The 22298-nt window shown below is 43.4% G+C and overlaps 1 protein-coding gene and 1 pseudogene across 5 annotated transcripts in view; both read right to left on the bottom strand.

Annotated features, from left to right (window-relative positions):
- Positions 1–22298, bottom strand: part of RUNX2 (RUNX family transcription factor 2) — a 233639-nt gene that overhangs the window by 78409 nt on the left and 132932 nt on the right. The gene's annotated exons all lie outside the window — the stretch shown is intronic.
- Positions 17296–17412, bottom strand: LOC136637685 (5S ribosomal RNA; annotated as a pseudogene).

Raw genomic sequence — 22298 nt, forward strand, 5'->3', positions numbered from 1 at the left:
AACCCTGCAACTCTAATTCAAGTCAATAACTTCCAATTATTTACCTACAATTTGATATGTCTAAGTTTGTAAAGAAGTGAAAAGAATCTGCCCCTTGATCAAATCTAAATACTGTTACAAGAGTCCAGGAGGCATGCTGACTTTGGTCATTAGAGATCTGGCCTTGGTCACCAGAAATCTACATTCTGTTCTATCCTAGTTTTTGCATATGCTTCTTATGGTCCAATCCTATCCCCTTATTTGCAACAGTGGGAGAAGCATCCCACAACCTCAAAAGGCCCAGCAACAAAACATGGAGAACACCTTGGTGGGCCAGCTGAGCCACTGCCACAAAGTCACATCACAAGGGGCCCCCAGGCTGTATCAGCCTTAGTAAATCATGGTGGGAGTGTGGAGGGAGGTCAGGGCAGTTCCCAACAGCAGTGGCATGTGCCAGAATTCTATCCTCTCTTTTTCTACTAGTCCCTCCCCTTTTCTCTCCTTGGCGTAGGTTCTGTATAGCTGGTATCGGTCTGAGAAGACCCATACACCAGCAGGAGACACTCAGAGAGGCAAGGGAAAGTATTCTTCCTTACCTCTCTCAGGCCTCCTGATTGCCCCCCCCCCAGCATGCACCTGTACGGCACCGCTGCACATTTACAGAGTGGTGGAGAATAAGATCCCTTCCTGCTGGGATTTTAACAGCTGGTTTGTTAACTGACTTTGAGCAAGCAATTTAGAGAGCCACGATGGTGTAGTAGCGCTGGAGTTGGACTCATGACTCAAGGTCCAGGTTCAAATCCCTACGCAGCCATGAAGTTCCTGGGTGACTTTGCCCCACAAAATGAGGGAAGGAACTATGTAGACCACCCAGAGCAGCGTGAATGTGGTATTAAAAATGAGATAAATAAATATTCCTGGTCTTTGAGTGATAATATGAAAACTGGGCAGTAGATTTCTTATGTCACAGAATTGCAGCTAAAGTTATTTCCACTGAAAGACCACAAGATGCTAAATTGTATATACAAGTAACAGGAGTAAAGTAACAAACTAGCTAAGAAAATAGAATCTTGGCTGCATTTCAAGTGAGCGTATTTTAATCACTGATTGGGAACCTTTAAAGGGCTCTGATACTTGGCACCTGAAGACAAACACGATTCAGAAACTCTGAATTGTCAAGACACTCATTAATACGCAAGGCTGTGACTATTTTATTTTTAAAACCCACAAAAATTTCTCATTCACACACCCTGCAATTCACCAGAGAGAACTTGGGAGCAAGGAAGGGCTGTTTCTCTCCCTTTCTGCTGGGCTTTTGCAGAAGCTGCAAGATGAATAGAAAGGAAGGAAAGTCATTAGCCTGCCCCATCCCTGTCCTGACACAAAGGCAGAGAAAGTAGCTTTCCCTGAATTCTCTGCAGTTAGTGTACACGGGAGTCACCGTTGACACCTTGATCTATGAAATTCTGTCTTTATAGATAATTGCTCCCATAAACACATCATTTTGGGCTTTTTTTCCCCCTAAGTAGTGACATTCAAAGCTCTTTAAAAAAAAATACAGTATTTATTCAGAAAGTTTTAGAATATACAAGACTTATATGCCAACAATACAAATGAAGGACAATACACACATCCTTTTTAATCAAACAGCTGATCATAAACAGATGTTCCACATGTATCAACCAGAACTAAAATGAAAACCAGAATAACAAGGAAGCCACAGTGTGTTTACCATATGTGTAATCATCAGTTTCCTTCAGAGAAAAGAGCAGTAGAGTCTATTGGTGTGCCTGCTAATATCAGAATGCTCCCAAGTGCTTGTAGAGTAAGCAGTGGTCAGAAATGGCTACTATCCAAAGTCCTAAGCACAGTAGCAGCACAATCCTATGCATGTCTACTTAGAAGTAAGTCCCAATGTGTTAACTAGAGTTTACCCTCAGAAAAGTGTGCATAGGATTGCAGCCTAAGGGTCCAATATATGCAATTTTCCAGCATTGATGCAGTGGTGCCAACAAGGCATGCACTGCATCCTGCAGTAGGGGAGGGGGCAGTCACAGAGTCCTCATAAAGGAAAAGGAATGTTTGTTCCCTTACCTCAAGCTGCAGTACAGCTGCACTGGTGCTGGAAACAGGATAGGATTGGGCCCCAAGTCACTCTTGCTGAGTTTCTGCTTCTAGCACAGTAGGGACGCTGAAACCACAATCCCTTGAAACCATTTTCAAGCCTGGAAATCCTATTTACATATACTGCATATGTTACCTCTCATTTTAGGTTCAGATGACTTGTGTGAATTCAACTTCATGCAGAAGTAAAATAAATCAAGAAAACAAAAACAGAAATAACAGTTTAAATACTGCAGGTGATTCTGCCAGCCATTCCACTTACTAAATACATGCCTGAGAGGAAGCTTGAGATCAGAGCATGAAGTCACTGTTCCCTCTGTTGGTTTAGATCCTGCCTATCACTCACAATTTTTAAAGAAACAATATGTATTTTCCAGATGGAAGATATTTTCAAGGCACTCTGCAAGCGCTCTGCTGAGTATCTAACAGCATATAGCATGCCTGCACGGCCTTTCAACAACCGCATGCCCTAACTAGCTGTGGGCGCAATCCTAACCCCTTATGTCAGTGCTTTTTAGCACTGGCATAGCGGTGCCAATGGGACATGTGCTGCCTCCTGCAGTTGGATGGCACTCACAGAGTCCTCCTCAAAGTAATGGAATGTTTGTTCCCTTACCTCAGAGTTGCATTGCCCTTATGTCAGTGCTGGAAAGCACTGACATAAGGGGTTAGGATTGCACCCTGTGTTGCTTCGGCTGCCATCAAGCAAAACACACCTGTAAGATACATGGCCCCTCTCCTCCCTGTCAACAGATAGCAGTAGCAGTCCCAAATTATATGCAGTCCCCCTCATACAAGCAGCCATGTCTCTCACCTCTTGTGAACCTGAATTTCTGTGCCACTAACTGATGCTGTACGCTACGCAGTGAACCACATGCATCAGTTACACAGCAAGTGTGAAACTTCAGTTCTTACTGATATCAAACCAGGCATACAACTTGGTTGAAACTCATCGAAGCCCATAGTAAAACTCTAATTTGCCCCAGAAATATAAAAATAAAGCCAAAGTTCTATAACAGCAGAACAAAAACAAAACCTGTGGACAAGTATCATGCATTGAGAAAATACAAGAGTCAACCAATTCTCTCATTGTAAACCAATATGATTTATTCCGTACCCGAGAAATAAATTCTAGTTTTTGAACACATAATAATAAGAGTCTTAAGCGTAGTCTGCTCTTTGGTTTTTCAGGGCCTCTGCTGCGAGTTTTCCTGAAGCAGCCAAATGAAGTCAACTGGGTCACTCTGGTGAAAACGATGTCACGACTGCAGCTTCAGGAGGTTATTTCTGCAGCACAGCACTGATGTTAGTGGATTTTCACTATCGCACTCAGCAGGAGAACCTGACTTGAAGTAACCTACTACATAATTTTATTATCTTATTCTGTTTTGTATCTTTTAACATAAATAAATAATAAAATAAATGGGGTTAGAAAGAGAGCCTATAATTATTTATATGGGTGATATTGTGCATTGTTATGTTTTATGTTTGCTCTGTTCCAATATTTTAATTTTGATTGCAAACTGCCTTGTGTTGCCACATGCAAGAAAGGTGGGGTAAGTATGTTTTTATATGAATAAAAATAAAATAATTATTGTAATATGGCTTAAATGGTGCAGAGAAGGTCAGCAAGATGTCCTTAAAGGTCTTCAGCTAAATCTAAAAAGATCCAAGCCTGCTCACTGGTCATAAAAGGACAGCTTAACATTTGGAAATTAGGAGTAGGCAATAGCAAAGCAGTTATCTTTGCAGGATGGGATGCCTTTGACTAACAGCTGCAGGGAACCTTTCTCCCCTGCTTGTGGACTTCACAGAGGCAGCTGGTGGGCTACTGTGTGAAACAGGATGCTGGACAAGATGGGCCTTTGGCCCAATCCAGAAGGGCTTTTCTTGTGTTCTTATGATGCTGCTTTTGGCAGCAACCTCAATCTTCTTGGCCTACGAGTTGTAAAGTTTGTTTAGTTATAGGGAGCCTCCTGTGAACTTCAAAACAATAAGAAAACAGATTAAGGCAGTATGAAACTTTTCGCTTCTTGTGCGACTGCTGTGTGCTTGGCTACCAGCAAGTAACAAAACCTGAAGAATGTGCAGAAAATAAAGGGCAAGAGGCAGATCTTTCTTTCAGAAATAAACTGAAGCAGGTCCAGAGCAAAGGAGGGTGGGGCAGAGGTTGGTGTGTGAGAGAGAATGCCTCTGCTAGTAAGAGACAGATGTAATTGACTAGTGTCTCTAACTCAACAGATAAAAACATACAAAAAGCGCTTTGAAGGAAAACTAGGCTACTGCAACTGAGGGCTTGTTCCTAGTGCTTTGATAATTCAGGTTTTTTTTTTTAAACAAAGAAAATTATTCTGGTCTGACCAACCTGGTCCTGTGCAAACATGTTTCCAAGGACAGATAATATTCATTAAAATTCAACATTTTCTTCCACTGTGCCCTGTCAACATTTATCATTTTAAGAAACAAAGCAGACTCGAGTGACATTTATTATTATTTTAACAAGTTTTGGACACTCTCAGCTTTGTTTGCTAGAATTTTAGTTGTCTTCCTCATTGTTCTCTGTTGGATCTCCTGAGCTCTGACCATGTCATAGGCTGATGCAAAGATCTGACTCACTGAAGCCATGTATTGGATGGTTGGGCCATCCACTATAAGAATAAACCTATACAGAATGATGCAGCCCATGAAAAATCATGTTGCCATCAAAACAAAACTTTGCAATGTCAAAATGAAACTCTGAATGTATTACTCAGAAGCTCTCAGACAAAGTGCACGTTAAGTTGCAGCTGGTGTGCACCCAGAAGAAATAGGCCTGCCTGTATGTTTTCCACCTCAAAATGTGCTTTGTTTTAATTTGTTTGGGCTGTTATTAAAATTAAAAATAAAAATAAAACACACCTCAGGCCATCTGATTTATGCAGTAGTTGATTCAAAAAGGCATTAGGCCAAGAGTCAAAGAACCACAACATGACCTAAAATAGTAGAGCTAAAGCTGTGCTTTTGCTACTCAACTGAAAACTACTCAGAAAACAGTGCAAACAGTAGCCATAAATGCCTATTGTGTGTGTGTGGGGGGGGGGGGGGGAGTGCAGCAGTGACATATATGGTTTCCTAGTGGCAGAATGTAAGGATGCTCGAATTTTAGAAAGACCTTTTGTGCTCTGGCTCACCATCACTGGCAGGTGTTTTTTCTCCAAAGCCCAATATGATCTCTCTGGTTAATCACAGCATGTAAATTTGTTCTCGTGTGCAGCACTTTAAAGATTGCTACTGAAAGGTGTATGCTTCACACCATCTGAAGGTGGCAGGTATAGCAGCACTTATGCTGCTCCTATGTATGTTTACTCAGACACAAGTCCCATTATTTCTTATTCCCAAATAAGCAGACACATGGCAAATAAGCAAACTGGCATGCTTACCTGAGAGTACCTCCCCTTGAGCTTAGTAGGATTTATTTATTTAGAATATTTACAAAAAAGTTGTTGAATCGATTCATAAAGCAAAAGGAATGTAAGAATGGTTCCTTCTCCCACAGGAGCTCATGCACTGAAGAAAAAAAAAGCACACAAAAAACTCCAGCTAAAGCCATTGGGAGGGACAACGTGCTGGTAGAAATAGACAGTTGCTCTCCCCCTGCTAAAGATAAGAGAACAAGGACTTTGAAAGGCATCTTTTGCTCAGCTAGCAGGAGTCCATTTGTTTCTAAGTAAATATGTATAGGCAGGGCTTTTTTTCTAATGGAACGTGGGGGGACGGAGTTCCGGCACCTTTTTGCAGGGGCCCCTCCCCTTTGGAGGCATTCCAGGAGGGGGGGAACAAAATAGAGGCATTCGCTGGGTGGGTGCTGGGGGGTGCAGGGTGCGTGGGCGCCTGGCCCCTGCCTGACCGCAGAAGGACCCCCTCCTGCCCCCATCTCCAAACTCTCGCCTGAGCCCAGCCCGCCTCCCCTCCCCCCATGCTCTGCTTCCCTGTGCAGCTTCCAAGCCGGTGGAGGGCGTGGGGGACGCGCGCTGATGCAGAGGAGGAGGATGGACAGTCAGCCAGCCAGCCAGACGGGCTGCAGCACCCATGGAACGCCCAGGCACTGGCTTGGCGGAGGAGGAGGGGAAGGAAGCTGACTGGTGCAGCCCCCGTGCCAATCTGCAGCACAAGCCTAGGCGTGTCTACTCAGAAGTAAGTCTCATTGTGCTCAATGGGGCTTGCTCCTGGGAAAGGGTGCATAGCCTTGCAGCCTGAGAGCCCAAGCATGTCTACTCAGAAGTAAGTTTCATTGTGTTCAATGGGGCTTACTCCCAGGAAAGCGTCATAGCCTTGCAGCCTGAGTAGATAGGCAGAGGAAGGGCTCTGAGGCTGCAGTCCTCTCCACACTTTCCTGGGAGGAAGCCCCATTGACTCTAGTGGGACTGACTTCTGAGTAGACAGGCACAGGATTGGGCCCTGAGGCTGCCATCCTATCCACAGTAAGCCCCATTCACTAAAGTGGACTTCTGAGTAGACATGCATAGGATTGGGCTCTTAGGCTGCAATCCTAGGCACTTTCCTGGGAGTAAGCTCCATTGACTAGAAGAGAGTTACTTCAGAGTAGACATAGCTAGGATTGGGCTCTTAATCCTGGCAGAGGTATATATTTGCACCTGTTTGCACATGCTAAGGGCAGGTGAAAAGGGATTCTCCATGTGTACAACATGCTGTCCAGCCTTGCCAGAGATCCTCCTCATCCTTCCCCCACAAGCATGCCCTCCGCCAGCCAGCGTTTGCAGCTCCTCTCCAGCAATGCACAGCAGCTACTCAGGGCAGCAGAGAACATACAATTGCATGCCAAGCGCCTTCCCAAAGACAGAGTATTCTGATACCTGAATTAAATCATATTTAATGGCTTGTTAGCAAACGTAGCTGTTTCTATGTGCACCTCAGGACCCCTCTCGTGTAAGAATTCCTTTTTTGTTCTTACTCCCACAGTTGCTTAATTTTATTACATGGAACTCATGTAAGCCATTTTCCAGAATCCATTCACTGCTTCCTCTCCTCGAAGTAGTGCCACACTACATACTACATGCTACAAGTGCACCTGTGCAGTATTTTAGCTAGGGGGAAGGGGATGTGGAGATTGACAGCCCAATCCTATGCATGTCTACTCAGAAGTAAGTTCATCTTTAGGGGGGAAGCACATAAAAAATATTTTATTTCTCCAATAAAAAACGGCTAATAAATAAAATAAATAAATAAATAAATAGATTAACAAGTTGTGAGTTCCTGCACCTTTTTATTTACAAAAAAAGCACTGTGTATAGGAAATAGAAATATTACATCTAGGCTGCCACCACCACAAGAAATGAACTTTTCTTCTTATTTTTGGTGGTTTCTTACCAGTAAGAAACACTCTTCTAATTCAAATTTAAAAAATAATACAGGTTGGCCCTCAGTATTCTCAGGGGTTTCAGGAATGGAACCCCCACGGATGCTGAAATCTATGGATATTGAAATCCATGGATTTGGGCCCTTTAAAACCTCCCAGAGGTTGTTCTGAGGACTGCAGAGACCACATGCACCACCACCACCCCTGGCCTATGTGGGCCTCAGAATGCCCATTACAGGCAAAATAATGCAATTTCCAGCTTCTCGGGAAACTAGAAGTGACATTTATATGCTTTTATATGCCACTGCTTCTCCAGCTCTGAGAATGCCTTTTAAAGGCACCCCCCCATGAGTGGAATTTACCATTCTGCCATGGCACCATGTGTTTTTTAAACAGAACAGGTCACACGGATACTCTGGGCAGTCGCATCTGTCCAGATATCCTGTGAAACAGCTTTCCAGGACACTGGGCAATAGGTGCAACTCCCCAGCGTGTCCCTGTGACTTTTCCGTCTAAAAACACATGGCGCCATGGCAGAATGGTAAGCTCCGCTTGGAATGGGGAGCGTTTTTTAGAGACACAGTCCAGTTTGGAGACTGCTGCCCTAGAGCAGTGATTCTCAAACTGTGGGTCCATGGCCCACCAGTGGGCCATGATCCAATTTTTGGTGGTTACTTGAAACTGACATGGCAGATTAGGCTATGTGCATCAAAGAGTAAACAACCTGACCTGCCGAATCACCATTATAACCACAGAGACTTGAGCAGTTGGCGAAGTGAAACTTTTTGTTAAGGTGGTTCCTAATGCTAAAAATTTTAAGAGCCAGTGCGCTAGAGGACAGGGGCTGAATCCAGGATTTTCATTTTAATCTGGAAAAATATTTTTCAGCAGGAATAAATGTAGTTTTTCATTTGGGCAGAAAAAACCAGAAGCACACACCGTATACAAGATTGGGGACTAGGGGCTCCCTGAGGGCCACATTGAGAAGCCTCGAGGGCCGCAAGTGGCCCCAGGGCTGGGGTTTGGGCACCCCTAACCTGGATGATCTACTTCTGCAATAACAGGAAGAAACGAAGGAACCATTCCCAAACCCCAGGTTGATACTGAAGAAAAACGGTATGTTATACATATCATCAGGTTATGCCGTTCTATACTTGGGACCAGAGTATTTGAGGGACCCCTCTGCTTCCATTAAATCCTACCCATCCTCTCAGGTTAAGGTTTCCTTACCTTGAAGAGGCCGCTATGACTGCCCCTCCCACTGCAGGATGTATAGCATGCCCCATTGACATGGCTACATCGGCGCTGGAAAGCTGATTAGGAATGGGCCCCAAATCTAATTGTACTATATTGGACATACTGGTTTTCAAAGATACCAGAGGTCAGCGGCATTCCTAGTTGCTGTGGTGCCAGGGGCAACACCTCCAGGGGTGCTGCCTCCTGCGCCCACTGCCTTCCCCCCCCCGGGATGTTCTGAGGGCCGGAGAGGCTTCCCATGACTTCCCTGGCCCTCAGAACACCTCTGGGGGGAGGCCCTCAAGAGGCGGCCATCTGATTGGTGCATCAATACTATTGGTGGTTGACTGTGGGGGACACTGTGAGGGAAACAGATGGCAGGGCAGTGCGGCCCCCAAAGACAGGCACTCAGGGTATTTGACCCCCTTGCCCCGCCTCAGGTACATCACTGCCACAGCTACCAACTTTGACAAGGAAAACACAGTATGGAACCAAACAGCATGACAAGACAGGTAAGAATAACCTCAGATTCAACAGCATGGACTGAAGATGCATGATGCAGTAGTCCTGCTAAACTTAAGCAAGTCTGGGTCTCGTCAGTGCCTGGATGGGAAACTGCCAAAGGACTTCATGCATGCTGTCATGCATTCCACAGAAGAAGGGTGGGGTATCCATCATAGATTAAATTACATCCTCAACTTGACAGACACTACATTTAACTGTTTTCCTTTTGCCCCAGGAATTACAGTAAAATTTGAAATTGTATATGATTAAAAAAAAAAAAAAGACATTTTGATAGATAGGGTGCTGCAAAGAAGTTATGTCATCTTATGCTATTATTTAGTAAATAACTAGCTATGTTAACTACCTTAAATAAAATATTGGGGAAAAGGAAATATTTTTTACTTTAAAAACGATGGTGCAAAATGTGCAACTCATTATTGAGGTGGTGTCTGAAAACAGTGTATTTTCTGCATCTGTATTTTCAATGGCAGTTGAGCTAGGTGATATGTGACCCACTTAGGGAGTAACAAACCACAGTTTGAGCAACACTGCTAGATACATGAGAAGAAAGTTGCTCTATATCCAGACATCTTCTGAGAATAACGCCATATGTTCTGAAGCATAAGAGGCATTCTCAATCGAATCAAAATATTTATGCAGACAATTTCACAATTACTTTCCATGGAACCCAATCTGTGTGGTCCTTTCCCTCTCAAAGACACCTTTACAGAGACATTAGGCCATTGTTACATAAAATTCCTTTAATGGGTGGGTTATTGGATGAATTTCCTGGAAGATTAGCACTTGTCACAATGTACAAGGCATGCCTCCAAGGGCTGTTGCTAACTCTCCTGAGCTGGCAGAGGGCAAAAGCTAAGAATACAAACTTTACAGTTAGGACTCAGGCACATTTGAATAGATTTTTGGGTTTAGATTAATAGGGATTTATTTATATGCAAAGGTTTGGTGTTTCATTTCATGTACAGGCGACATATATTTTGCTCTTTGTGAAGCAGTCATGAAACTAGGATATCATGACTAAACCCTTACACTGTGATGCACTGAAGTTAGAATACAATGATCCGCTGAGGGAAATCAATCCTAGGGATTTGTAGGAGAAAGGGAGTCTTCAATAAGTCAGCCAGAAGAGCTAAGGCCTACTGCTGCTGCTGAAATCCCACCTATATACTAGGAATGAGAATATAGGCTGGTATCCAAAGAGCTAGTTTAGACATGTCAGGCTCAATGGAGTTTTACTTTATTGTTGTTGTTGAACAGGAGATTCCCCCCTGTAACCATGACATACCACAGATTGTTTTGAAAGTCTAGAGTTTCAAAAGAAGTTTGCCCTGTGCCATGCAAAAAACCTAAGCCCAGTCAGATACCCCCTACCCAGTCAGACACTCTCAACTAGCTAGCAAGAAAGAAAGACCATTCTGGATCAAAAGTAACAACTTGGAATAAGAGTTTTTTTTTTCCTTCTAAAAGGGGGATTCCATTTTTAATTTTAGCCCAATATTAGACAAGCATATTTAGCCCAGACCCACGCTGAGCCAGCTTGGCCCATCCTGAATTCTCTGAAGGGGACCAGAACTGTGCTCTAGTCACCTCCAGAGGGCTTTCTGAAGGGCTTCCCAGACCCTCATAATGCCTTCAAAGGCATAAAAACATCACTTCCGATTTCTCTCAGGAAATGGCTATTCTGAAGCCTGCAGAGGCCACGGGCAGATATGGGCGGCCTCTGTGGACTTCAGAAAGCCCTCCAGAGGCGACTGAAGTAGGGCTCTGGTCACTTTCAGAGGGTTTCAAGGGTCCAAAACAGCGGATTTCCTTATCTGTTTTCAGTATCTGCAGGGGCTCTGAGAACTGATCCCTTGCAGATACCAAGGCCCCAGCTGTATTTATATACTGAAGAATGACTACAAAAATAGTCCCCCATTCCCACCGTTTTCCTGTATTGTAACTATCAACCATGCCTTTAGCTACAATGCTAATGACAAGCTATTATTATTTATTTCAGACTATATCTATGCCCCGCTCCCTTCACAGAGCTCACAGAACCACTAGCTGCCCTGAGAGGAGGTGGAGAAGAGGTAAGTTGTTGGGTAAGATCCAACACACTCAGAGGAAACCTCAAAACATAAGGTGACTAGTAAAAAGGAAACTGGTAGGAGAAAAATCAAGAAGGTCAAATTTCTCAAGAACCTTGGAAGCTGTTTAAAATCAAATAACGTAATAATGTTTAAACAGCCTCTGAGAATTTTGGAGACTTGACCCTATTGACTTTTTCTTTAGTTTCCTTTTTACAACTCCACTTGTTATTGATGTTTCCTCTTTAGAAGTGAAAGCAGACGGTGTCAGGCTCTCTCAACAACTTTCCACTTACATTGAATTTGACATTATAGTGGCCCCTGTTCTCTCAACTGCTGCTCCCAACCTTAATAACGTAGCCCACGTAGCGTCTTGGATACCGCTGACGATTAAGTGGATCACCTCCCATCTGTTTGGTTCTACAACCTACTGTTCAAAGGCACAAGTCAGAGGAACAAAAAGGCCACAGTCCTAAATAACATTTTGGGCCTGGTTTGTCACTCAGTGATTTTTGTTTGCCTTTTTTTTTTTTTTTTTAGTTTTCCAGTTTACAGGACTCTGCCATCTCTGACATAGGGAACACCCCTATGTCCCTTATAACACCCCCAATAACCACTCTCTATCTTTACTACACAGTTTGCATTCAAATGTGATGAAAGGTTCTCTCTCTTCCACCCAACCTCACCACCAGAGACTTGAGGGGCCCACAGACTCGGAGATCCCCATTAACATGCACTTGTAAGTATGAATATGCTCATCAGCTTCCCACACCCAGAAACTAGGCAGGAGATAAAGAGATACCTTTGCTTTAGTGTGGTGAAAAGGGCAAGAAGGAAAACTCAGCCTGCTGACGCCACTGCTCCTGTCCATCACCTGGCAAGGGACATAGGAAAGAGCAGTAGCAACAGAGGATTGCCCTTTTTGGTGCCATTTTACAGTTCCCAGGAGCAGCGGTCACAGTAGCAGCTGCTGCAACAGTGGCATGAAAGAGAGCTCTGTCCACTCCTGTTTAGAAATTGGTTAGGGTAAAGAGGAGATTGCCCTTTCATGGTGCCACTGAACCTACAATGATACCACTTTAAAGGTCAGCTGGGTGGGCCCTGAGGGAGTCCTGGGTCATTGGTCAGTGCCTGACCTAGACAATCTCTTGTCCCAACACTGATTCTACCAGGTTTCCATTATGTCTGCTATATGTATCTTATCATTTGCATCCAAGCATATTGGCTCAAAGGTTTTTAGTATTGGATATAAACATCTATACATTGTGCTCTTCTCCAAATGTTGGTGTACGCATTTTCCTCTATGGAAAATTTGGCCTCTTTGACCAACTTCCAAACTGAGATCAGTGAAACTTAAGGAATCGGTCTCTTCTGAAAGATAATTTTCCTCCTGTCTAGAATGACTGTCTCCTTTCCCAAGACTTTCATTCTCCATGCCATTAAAGGAGCTGTCAGTCCAGACTGGATCTTCATCATTACATTCCTAAAAGTCTTATCTACATCCCTTTCTACCTCTCTGTTTTTCCCAGTAAGCAAGCTTATTGCACTGAGCGCGCGCGCACACACACACACACACGCACACACAACTTCTGAAAAACAAGCAGATACACTCTATGCAATATAGATAGCTCCCATACCCTGCTGGTTTCATAAGTGTTTTTATTTATGGTTTGTTTACTTGGAAAGTTATGTTTAAAATCAAAAGGAAAGTTTGGCCTTCTTGCCCTGTTGGTAAACTCACATAGGTGCTGTGCTTGCTTTCTGTTTCTCTCAGTGTTTGGTTGCTGGGGCTTCCTTGTAAGCTAGTCCTAAATTTACACTCCTAGAAAGTTCCCCTCCCCCCTCAAAAAAAAAAATTTATGTTGAGGTCAGTTAGGAGGAACTCAGCAAGTATTATTTACATGTCTTGTATAAAACTACAGTAATTTTATTCCGATCTGATTTTTGTCCATCCACAGACTTACCAAATTGGCAGAGGCCGACAATCAGGACCAGCAGCAGCCGGATGGACAAGTGCCCACAATGAAGTCTGCCCATTGGAGGGAGTGGAGAAAATGAGCAAGCATGCCCAAACACTTAAATTTTGAATTTAAAAATCAAATGATATTGATCCATGTTCCTTATATGGCCTGAAATCCAAGCATTCCAATACCAGTAAAAAATGAAGCCCTTCAACACTTCTAAATTTTTCTGAAAAATGGGAAAGCAGACTATGAGCTGGGGAGGTTTCCTAAATTTTTTTCCCCCTTTCCAATTCTACAGTACTAGTTCAGGGCACACTGAACTAATTTAAAAATACATAAAGTAGAGAAACCCAATATTAGCCAGTGGTGACATATTAAAGAGAGAATGTAAATAACTCTCCGAAAAAGTCTATCGCACCCAATTTGTACTACGACATTATTATGGGTCAGATTTTTTTGCATGACAAAAACAAAAATGCAAAGCTGCTAAATCTGCAACATTAAACAAATGCTATCACACTACCTTTGTGACATTTCTTCTTGTATTAAAACTGCTTGCCTCCCAATTCTATGATTGACTGAAGAGGTAGCAAAAGAGTAAAGTCTGTCTTGAAGAGGCTAATACAGTGCACATGCAGTGCAATTATATGTAAATTGTAAAGTAAACCCCACTGAGTTCAATGGGATTTCCTCCCAAGTAAGTGTGTTTAGGATTGCAGCCTTAGGTAGTAGTCCTAGAAACAATCTTATGGGGAGGTACAGTCCACTGAAATTAGTGAGGCTTACTTCTGAGTAAACCTGCTTACATGTACTGTTATTCTTTCAGAACCTCAAATCTCTCCATGGTTAGGTTTCTCAAGGTAAGCTCTTGCATCTTCTTGCCAGTAATTTACCCTTGTTGAGGGAAATATCCCTGGTTCCTTATTTACAGATCATTAGACAATGTGACGTTCATATAGTATAAGAGTACAAAATGAATTGTCTTGGACTTTACACAAAAAAAATTAAATGTCTGTTCCACACACCCATGGTTGCCAAACAGTTTAGAGAATTAACAAACATGATCTGAAGAGGCTGCATGTCACTGTCCTTTTATACCACTGATGTTTGCACAGAACAGATATTCCTACATACAGACACATGCACACACAGCTGAGCCCTAAGGAAGATAGTTGCTCTTGCTTACCAGGCAGTGAAAATTACAGCGATTTCTATAATTAAGGAGAGGTGAAGGAAAGATAAGCAAAAAGGATTCTTGAGACATTGTTCCTTCCTTAGGATTTCCCTTTCTCATTCTACCCACTTCCTCAACCACTTGTTAAGACAAAAAAGATTGTAGATTTGCCTTTTAAATAGCTCATAACGGACTCAGCTCATAACACCTTACAGGTCCAACCTAGTTATACATGGATTTTTTATACATGGATTTGACTCAACACAAATGGCCACTGCAAATGAGAAGGAATGTGCTGATCCCTGGAGAAGGGGAAAATGCATCTCTTTAAAATAACAGTTCTTACTTACTGTTGTAAGAAAATAACAGTTCTTTTCTTACTGTTGTAGAGAAACAGACATGCAAGTGATCATTCCATTCTTCAGCTGAGCCAGGCAAAGGCAGGGGGTCCTATGCATTTCTAATTGCTGACTGCCTCTCTCCAATGGTAAGAAAAGCTGTCTTTAAACCCCAATTGCAAAGGGACACACTTTTAAATTTTTTAAAAATTGCTTTTATTTAACACATTTGATGGTATCAGCAGAGAGTCACAAACCCCTGTGAATGTCGAGACAGGACCTTGTCAGGAGCAATGGAAGGGCAAGAAACCTGGAAGTGGGTCTTTTAATCTATTTTTCCACTGTTTTTTTTTATCCACTGTTTTTTTTAATTCACTAGGGGTTCTGGAATGGAACCCTAGCGGAGAATAAGACATGACCAGTAATGACCTTGAATTTGCACAGATCTAATTTACTCTCTGTATCACTGGGTCCTTTTCCACTTTCATACTGTGTACTGTGTCTAACAGAACACACTCTACTTCAGGGCCTAGGAGAGGGGGGTAAAGGGGGTAATTTGTACCTGGGTCCAGGGTCAAAAGGGGGGTCCAGGAGCCAAAAAAGGGGGCCCAGAAATTTCCTGGGATCTGACATTTTCCTATCTGCTAGGGACATTACCATGACTGGGGATGCTGGGGACATTACTGATACCACATGGGTGGGTAGACCTGGACTCCCAAAACTTTTCCAGCCGTCTCTACCCTCCCCTCACCCTGCTTCATCCCTCCCTGACCCTATTCTGCTTGCCCATCTCCAACTTCCCCCGCTTTGTTTCACCCCTCCCCCTTTGCAAAGGGGCCCCCCAAAAAACTTTGTACCCCCTGATAAAATTCCTCTCAGATACCATGCTCTACTTACTTGAATGTACATGTTATGGACAGTCGCTTATATTTGACTAAAAAGGATAAGCATCTGCTTTAAGTGTCAGTGAAAAAGAGAAAAGAGTCCTATGCCTTTCAAAGGCTAATGTATTGGTTAGTGTTTAAGGTGTAATAAGATGTTGTGTTGCTCTTGCTGTTATAGACCAACAGGGCTGCCCCTCTAGAAGTGTCACCCAGATTAGTTCAGCCCTGTAACTCAATTGGAAATGCATCCCTGTAAGAAGTATTGAACTGAATGCAGGAAGCCAGCCTTGTCAACTGCACAGCCTGTGCTGGTCCCATATCCGTTAGCCCACATGGACCAGCAGAAACAGCGCTCTGATCTATGAAACAAGAGTCAACAGGACAAACTCTGCCTAAATCCATAGCCAGCGCTAGTGCCAGGTTGCACTCCCAGGTTGCTGGGAGTCCTAGGGCAAAGCCCTGTAGACGGTCCCTCCACTGTCCACCACTCCTCCCCACTGTCACTGGTATTGCAAATTCCAGAGTAAGTCTGGCCAGGCGGATCCTGAGATAGGCCTGGGTCATCAGTTAGTGCCCAGTCTGGCTGAACCTGATGCTATCACTGGTGACAGCTTCTACTGTTTGCTTGTGATAATAAAAGACTGCAATTACCCTGAAGTATTGGGCACAAAAGCCTTTCTATATTATCAGCCCCCACTTCCTGCGTTGAGTCAGAATACTCCACTCATGCTACCCCTGACCCAGCACCAGTGGCACCACACCTAACTGATGGTACATAAGCTTTGTTGCCAGTAAAAAAAGCAGGTTTACTGCCCTCCCCCTAGTTTGCACACTGGGAGTAAAAATCAGCACTCCAGCATGAACTGTAGGGGAGCACATAGCTAGCAAGGATTTAAAAAAAAAAATCATCAACATATTTCGAAATAGCCAAACAGAATGAACAGGGGGATGGTCTGGATGAGCAGTTTATGCATCGCCATTACATGGTGGGCGGGGGGCATAGGGGGAGGGGAATGAATAACCACTAAGGACCTAAAAACTAAAATTTTAAAGAAGTTCACAAAATAGCACAATCAGTGAAGGGAATGGTGCCACGTACCACTAACCATGCCTCGCACATTATCCACTTGTAGCCCGCGGCAGGCAACCATATTTGTTCTGCTCTGTGTATTACATCTGGCAGAAAAGCCACATTTCCCAGCATTAAACACTGGAGTTTGAAGAAACTGCAATTTTCCTCCACAACAGAGATGCTACCATAAGGGAAGACATCTGGAACCTAAGCAGCAAATGAGTCCTGACTGATTATTTATTACACTATAAAATGATTGTCTGAAAAGACCTTGCATGGAGTACAGTGTCTTTTTCTTTGAAACTGAGTATCGGCATAAATCCAATCCAAAGTGAATCACAAGGACACACACTGAAGCAAAGTTTTAACCCCATCGTTCCTAAAATATTATCCTAGCTGCAGTATTATCATCTCCTTTCAATTTATCGTGAGATCTGCAATAGACCATGCCCCAATCCACCTAAAGTTAAGTTCCACTGAAACCAGTCAGTCACAACTCGCTCAAGATCTATTGCTCATTCTTCCTACCATTCCAGTTGGTTGGCAACCTTCAGTCTCGAAAGACTATGGTATAAGCCTACAGCACCCGGTATTCCCAGGCGGTCTCCCATCCAAGTACTAACCAGGCCTGACCCTGCTTAGCTTCCGAGATCAGACAAGATTGAGCATGTGCAGGGTAACAGTTGCTGACCAGCCGCCCTTTTCACATGCACCTTGTTCCTCAATGTGGAACACTCACTGTTTGCCCTGAGAATCAGGGGAATACCCAGTGGGGGGGGGAAAGGGGTGCAAATGCCCTGGACATTGCGCTGGGAGAGTAGGGCTGTGACCTGCTCTCTGCCCCCCAGGGCACGCCAAGAACCAAGCTGACAGTGGCTGCAAGAGCACAGCCATTGTTAGCACAGTTCCATGCCACCCTGAGGACAGCACTAACCCCTCCCCTTTCTTTAAGTGGAGCTCAGTAGGCATGCACTGCCTGCCTCCTGGAAGCAGTGCTTGCCTCTGTTCAGGGTGCCACTTCCAGCAGCCCCCAAGCACTCCGATGGAGTGGAAGTGCACTTAGAAGTGGCGCAAAAGGCTTGTTTCAAAGGGGGAATGGAGGAGGCAGCTGCGCTGAAGCAACTGCAATGTCGATGACATCACCGCAATTACTTCTGGGGCAGGGGTAGCAAAGGTACAGCTGACCCCGGGCGGGGGAAAGCCAAGGGCTGCCTTTGCTGAGAATGTGTGCCTGGGACTGATACATGCACAGTTTGACTATAATGAAGACGAAGCTGTGGAATTTCTTTGATGCTGCAAAAATTTCTTTTGCCCTTTAGTGGCATCAGACAGCACATGCTGTCTAAACCCTTATTCTTCTGCATTCCGTTTGTGCAGATTCACTGCACTTTAAACCAAGTCTATGCAACCCTTCCACCTGTGCACACATTCGTACAGAACCTGAAAGTTCACTATTAGAATATTAATACGCATTTATTCACTGTATAATCAAATCATGGTAGGAAAAAATATTTAAATAATCTGTTGGGAGAGGAAGCGCTTTCTGAGGGCAAAACAAGAAGAACACATCCTGTTTTCAACTGCTCTGGTAATTTCTGCATAATAGCTGTTAAGAGTTTCGTTCTTTGGTATATCATTCCATTTGTCTGTGAGTAAAATTACTGCCATACAGTCTGTTAAGCAAGGAATGTTTAAACAGGCACTGTATCCCTTTGCATCAGTCCCACAAAATATTGCACAACACAAATGCCTCTCAATGTGTCATTTCCTGCTTGGCCCCCAGCCCAGTTCCTGACAAACAAGCATTAAAAAAAAAAAATTAAAGAAGGGATTTAAATCTCTTGTATTCATATGTACATTCCATCATCAGACACAGCCTTCCACCTCCCTGACTGGAAGGACTCAGAGAAAGAAAGACACAGAATGAACTTCCTAAAAGGCTGATCAGTGGTCCAACAGCAAGGAATTTGACAACTCTCAACTGTCTAATTCTTCCTGCTTGTCTTTTAAAGCATGGCTTTCCAGACTCCAGCCCGCAGACTGAATCTGACGCACTGCTTAATCCCTTCCCCACTTGAACGGCACTTACCGTTCCGCAGGGGAACCTCCTGTTCGCACTGCTAATCTCCCCTGAACTGCATTCCAACCAGCCACCTCTGGTTTCTGTTGCCCCAACAGCCATGGAACCCAGATTTCTGCGCAGATGCGGCAGGCCAGGGCACAGTTTCGGGAAGATCAGCAACACAAAGAGGAAGATTCCTGGCAGAACAGTAAGCACTGTTCACACCTTTCCCAGTGTGCAGCGGTATCTAGTAAGAAGACGGCTATTTTAAAGCTCCAGAACAAAAGAGGACTGTTTGCTTTAGCCACTGGTAAGCTTCATAATTTTTGAATGCTGATAAATGATCAACAAGCAACTGAAACTCAGCACACTGTATTAGGCAGCTGTGTTTTTGAACTATTGATAAAACAGAATGCATTTGTGGCTAAATGGAGTGTATTCCACTACCCGTGATCATAGAAAAGAAGAGCTGGAAGAGATCAGATCACGTACTATGACCATTGGTCCTAGAGTAGGTTGTAAATAATTACAATAATTCTGAATAATTTCTGCTTGTAGCAACCCATTCTTGAAAAAAATCCAGTGAACAGGATCCCAAAGATTCCCTTGTTCATAAAATCAGTTTAGCAGTAGAAGAGACACTTAGAACAACATCCTGACATTTAACCTACATAATCTAACAACAACCCTCCATTGTTTAAAGTCATTTCTATTCTATCCCCTCAAGATAGGGCAAATTATAGTTTGCCTTCTTCTGCCTGAAATCTTCTTCACTATCTAAAGCAGGAGTGGACAAACATTTTGGCAGGAAGGCCACTCATCTCTCTGACATTGTGTCGGGGGCTGGGAAAAAAGAATTTACAATTCAAAATTGAATAAATTTACATAAATTTAAATAAATGACTATATTAGAGACAGAACTTATATGAATGAATGAATTTTACTGAGCTTATTTATAATACATATGATAATAATACGAGCATGTTGAACTACATCAGGACTATGAACTATTTACCACACACCTCTTGCATAGTGAAAACATACAGACCAAGCCAGACACACATAAATTATTCAGAGGCAATGGGGGGTTAAAATAATGCCCAGAGAAAAGCCAAAAACACATGGAGACTATAAATGGCCTTGCTCTAACTTGGCCCGCAGCTTGTGCCTGGTGGTTGTGACCAGCACTCATGGGCCAGCACAGGCTCCAACAGTCTCTGACATGCCAAAGGCTCACTGGAGACTGGGGGCTCCCTGCGGGCCAGATTGGGGGTCCCCGAGGACCACAAATAGACCTCAGGCCAGGATTTGCCCACCTCTGATCTAAAGTGTGTAGGCCAATTCAGCCTCATTCTTCTTTTCTCTAGAGTCCAGGATCTAGATTGGGATGGCCAACCCTTCAACTTTAGGGCTCTTTAAAAATTGTGTAGAAGAAGGAATTTCAGCAGGTGACAAGTTGCACCTGCTGAAATTCCCTCCTCTACACAATTTTTAAAGGTCAAGGAGCCCTAAAGTTGAAAGGTTGGCCACCCCTGAACTAGATAAAGCATTGTAGGCAGCTATCCTATACTCATCTATCCGGGAGTAAGTCTCACTGAACTCAATGAAACTTACTACTAAGTAGACATACGTAGGATTGTGCTGCTAGACTTTTAGCTTTCCTGTCTTGTATCCTTCTTGAACTGGACACAGTATGCCATATGATGTCTCACTACTGATAACCATAAATGCACAATTACTTATTGAGTCTTGGAAACAATTTTCCTGTTCATATAGCCCAAAATGACATTGACCTTTTGAGTCACAGAATCACACTGGGTTCCTCCCTCCCATTTGCAAACTTTCTACATAGTTTGAGCCCCAAGGTTAGTCTTTGCGGGCGTGGGGAAAATGGCAGCCAAGCAATCCTCAGGATTGCACTGCTGCAGGGGAAGATACAACTTTTTAAACATACCTTTCCTGTTGCTGGAATCCAGTGGGGTGCAGGGAGTCCCACGGAGCCCTCTGCAGGGCTCCCCATGACTTGCGGAAAGTTAAAAAAGCAATCGCGACCCACTTCCAACTTCCCCACGCCTCGGAATGTCTTAGAAAGGCATAAAAACATCACTTCTGGTTTCTCTCTGGAAACTGGAAGTAGTTTTTTTTATTAATGGCCATTCTGAGCCTCACAGGGCTCAGAAAACCCAGAGGAAAAAGGAACACAGCTTCCCTCGGCTCCGGAGGCTTCAAAAGGATGATGTCATTTAATGATGGTATCACTTAATGACAGGGATGTGAGAATGCATCCCTGTCGTTAAACAATGCTCAACTGTTTTACAGTACGCAGCTACATTTCTACAGCTCTCAACTGGAAGAGCAATTTTAATTTTAGAAGACAAAAAGAAGAAAAAGTAGCTACAAAAAGTAGCTAGCATAATCTGCCTTGTTGATGAGATTGCAGCCATCATTGGACACAATGAGTCAAAACCTTGCAACAGGATACAGTTCAGCCTTCTAACCTTTCAACATTCTTCCAATACAAACTTGGAACACTCAACTGGGAGCCACAGCCATTCACAGCTCCCCGAGCGTACCTGTTTGATACACTGCACTGACATGTCACATTTTATACATGTAAAAGAACTTGACAGATACATGCAAAAATGTAATCTGTGAAATGATCCTAAGCAATCATACAATTCAGAAATAAAGAAGTGAATGGATGTGAAATGGCAATTTTACAGGATCCAAAAATTTAAGTCTGATTTTTCAACCTGGGCGGCCAAAACTCAAGCAGAGCAGGTGTCCCCTTGGGGTTCTACAACTCCAATTCATGGGCACCCTGTACTGCAGCTTCTGCATGCCAATGAAAATCACGCCGCGTTTGTTCTCTCAGCTCTACTTGCCAAGAATAGGTCAAAGTTCCTTGCCTATAAACAAGTCTTACAAATTCAGGATCTTCAGTATGATGTCATGTCTTAAAATGATAAGCTGGCAGCCCAAGTAACTGACATTCTGTAAAGATGTGCACAGTTTTATGTTTATGCTACTTAAAATGAAGGTTCTCATAAGTCATCCTCTGTGTTCCTTTAAAGAGGAGTTTTATAACCGAAATGAATCACAACGGCAAAAGATCAAAGTTTAAAAACATCAATGATGCCATGGGGTATTTTTTAATCTTGTAATGAATGATGATCATGTGCTCTTATGAAGTTGGTCCAACTGCCAACGCCAGATGTGTATATTAAGAAGTTGTTTGTGATGTGACAGGCCCTGGTTCAGCTGCCAGAGAAAGAGAGAGAGAATGAGGAACAGGACAACATGCTTCAGACATCCGAGTGAAATAAATGCAGGTCCTGGCAGAGAGGGAGACTGTCAGTTGATGCACAATTTATCAAGGGAACACACACACACACACACACACACACACACACTATTAAAACTTCTCACTAGAAAGCCTACATAATTAGCTCAACCACCTAACTTTTCATGTGTTATGCCAGTGCCAGCTGTACTGATTAATTACTAACCAGTGT

The sequence above is a fragment of the Tiliqua scincoides genome, chromosome 1 (genome assembly GCF_035046505.1).
Source record: "Tiliqua scincoides isolate rTilSci1 chromosome 1, rTilSci1.hap2, whole genome shotgun sequence".
Classification (NCBI taxonomy): Eukaryota; Metazoa; Chordata; class Lepidosauria; order Squamata; family Scincidae; genus Tiliqua; species Tiliqua scincoides.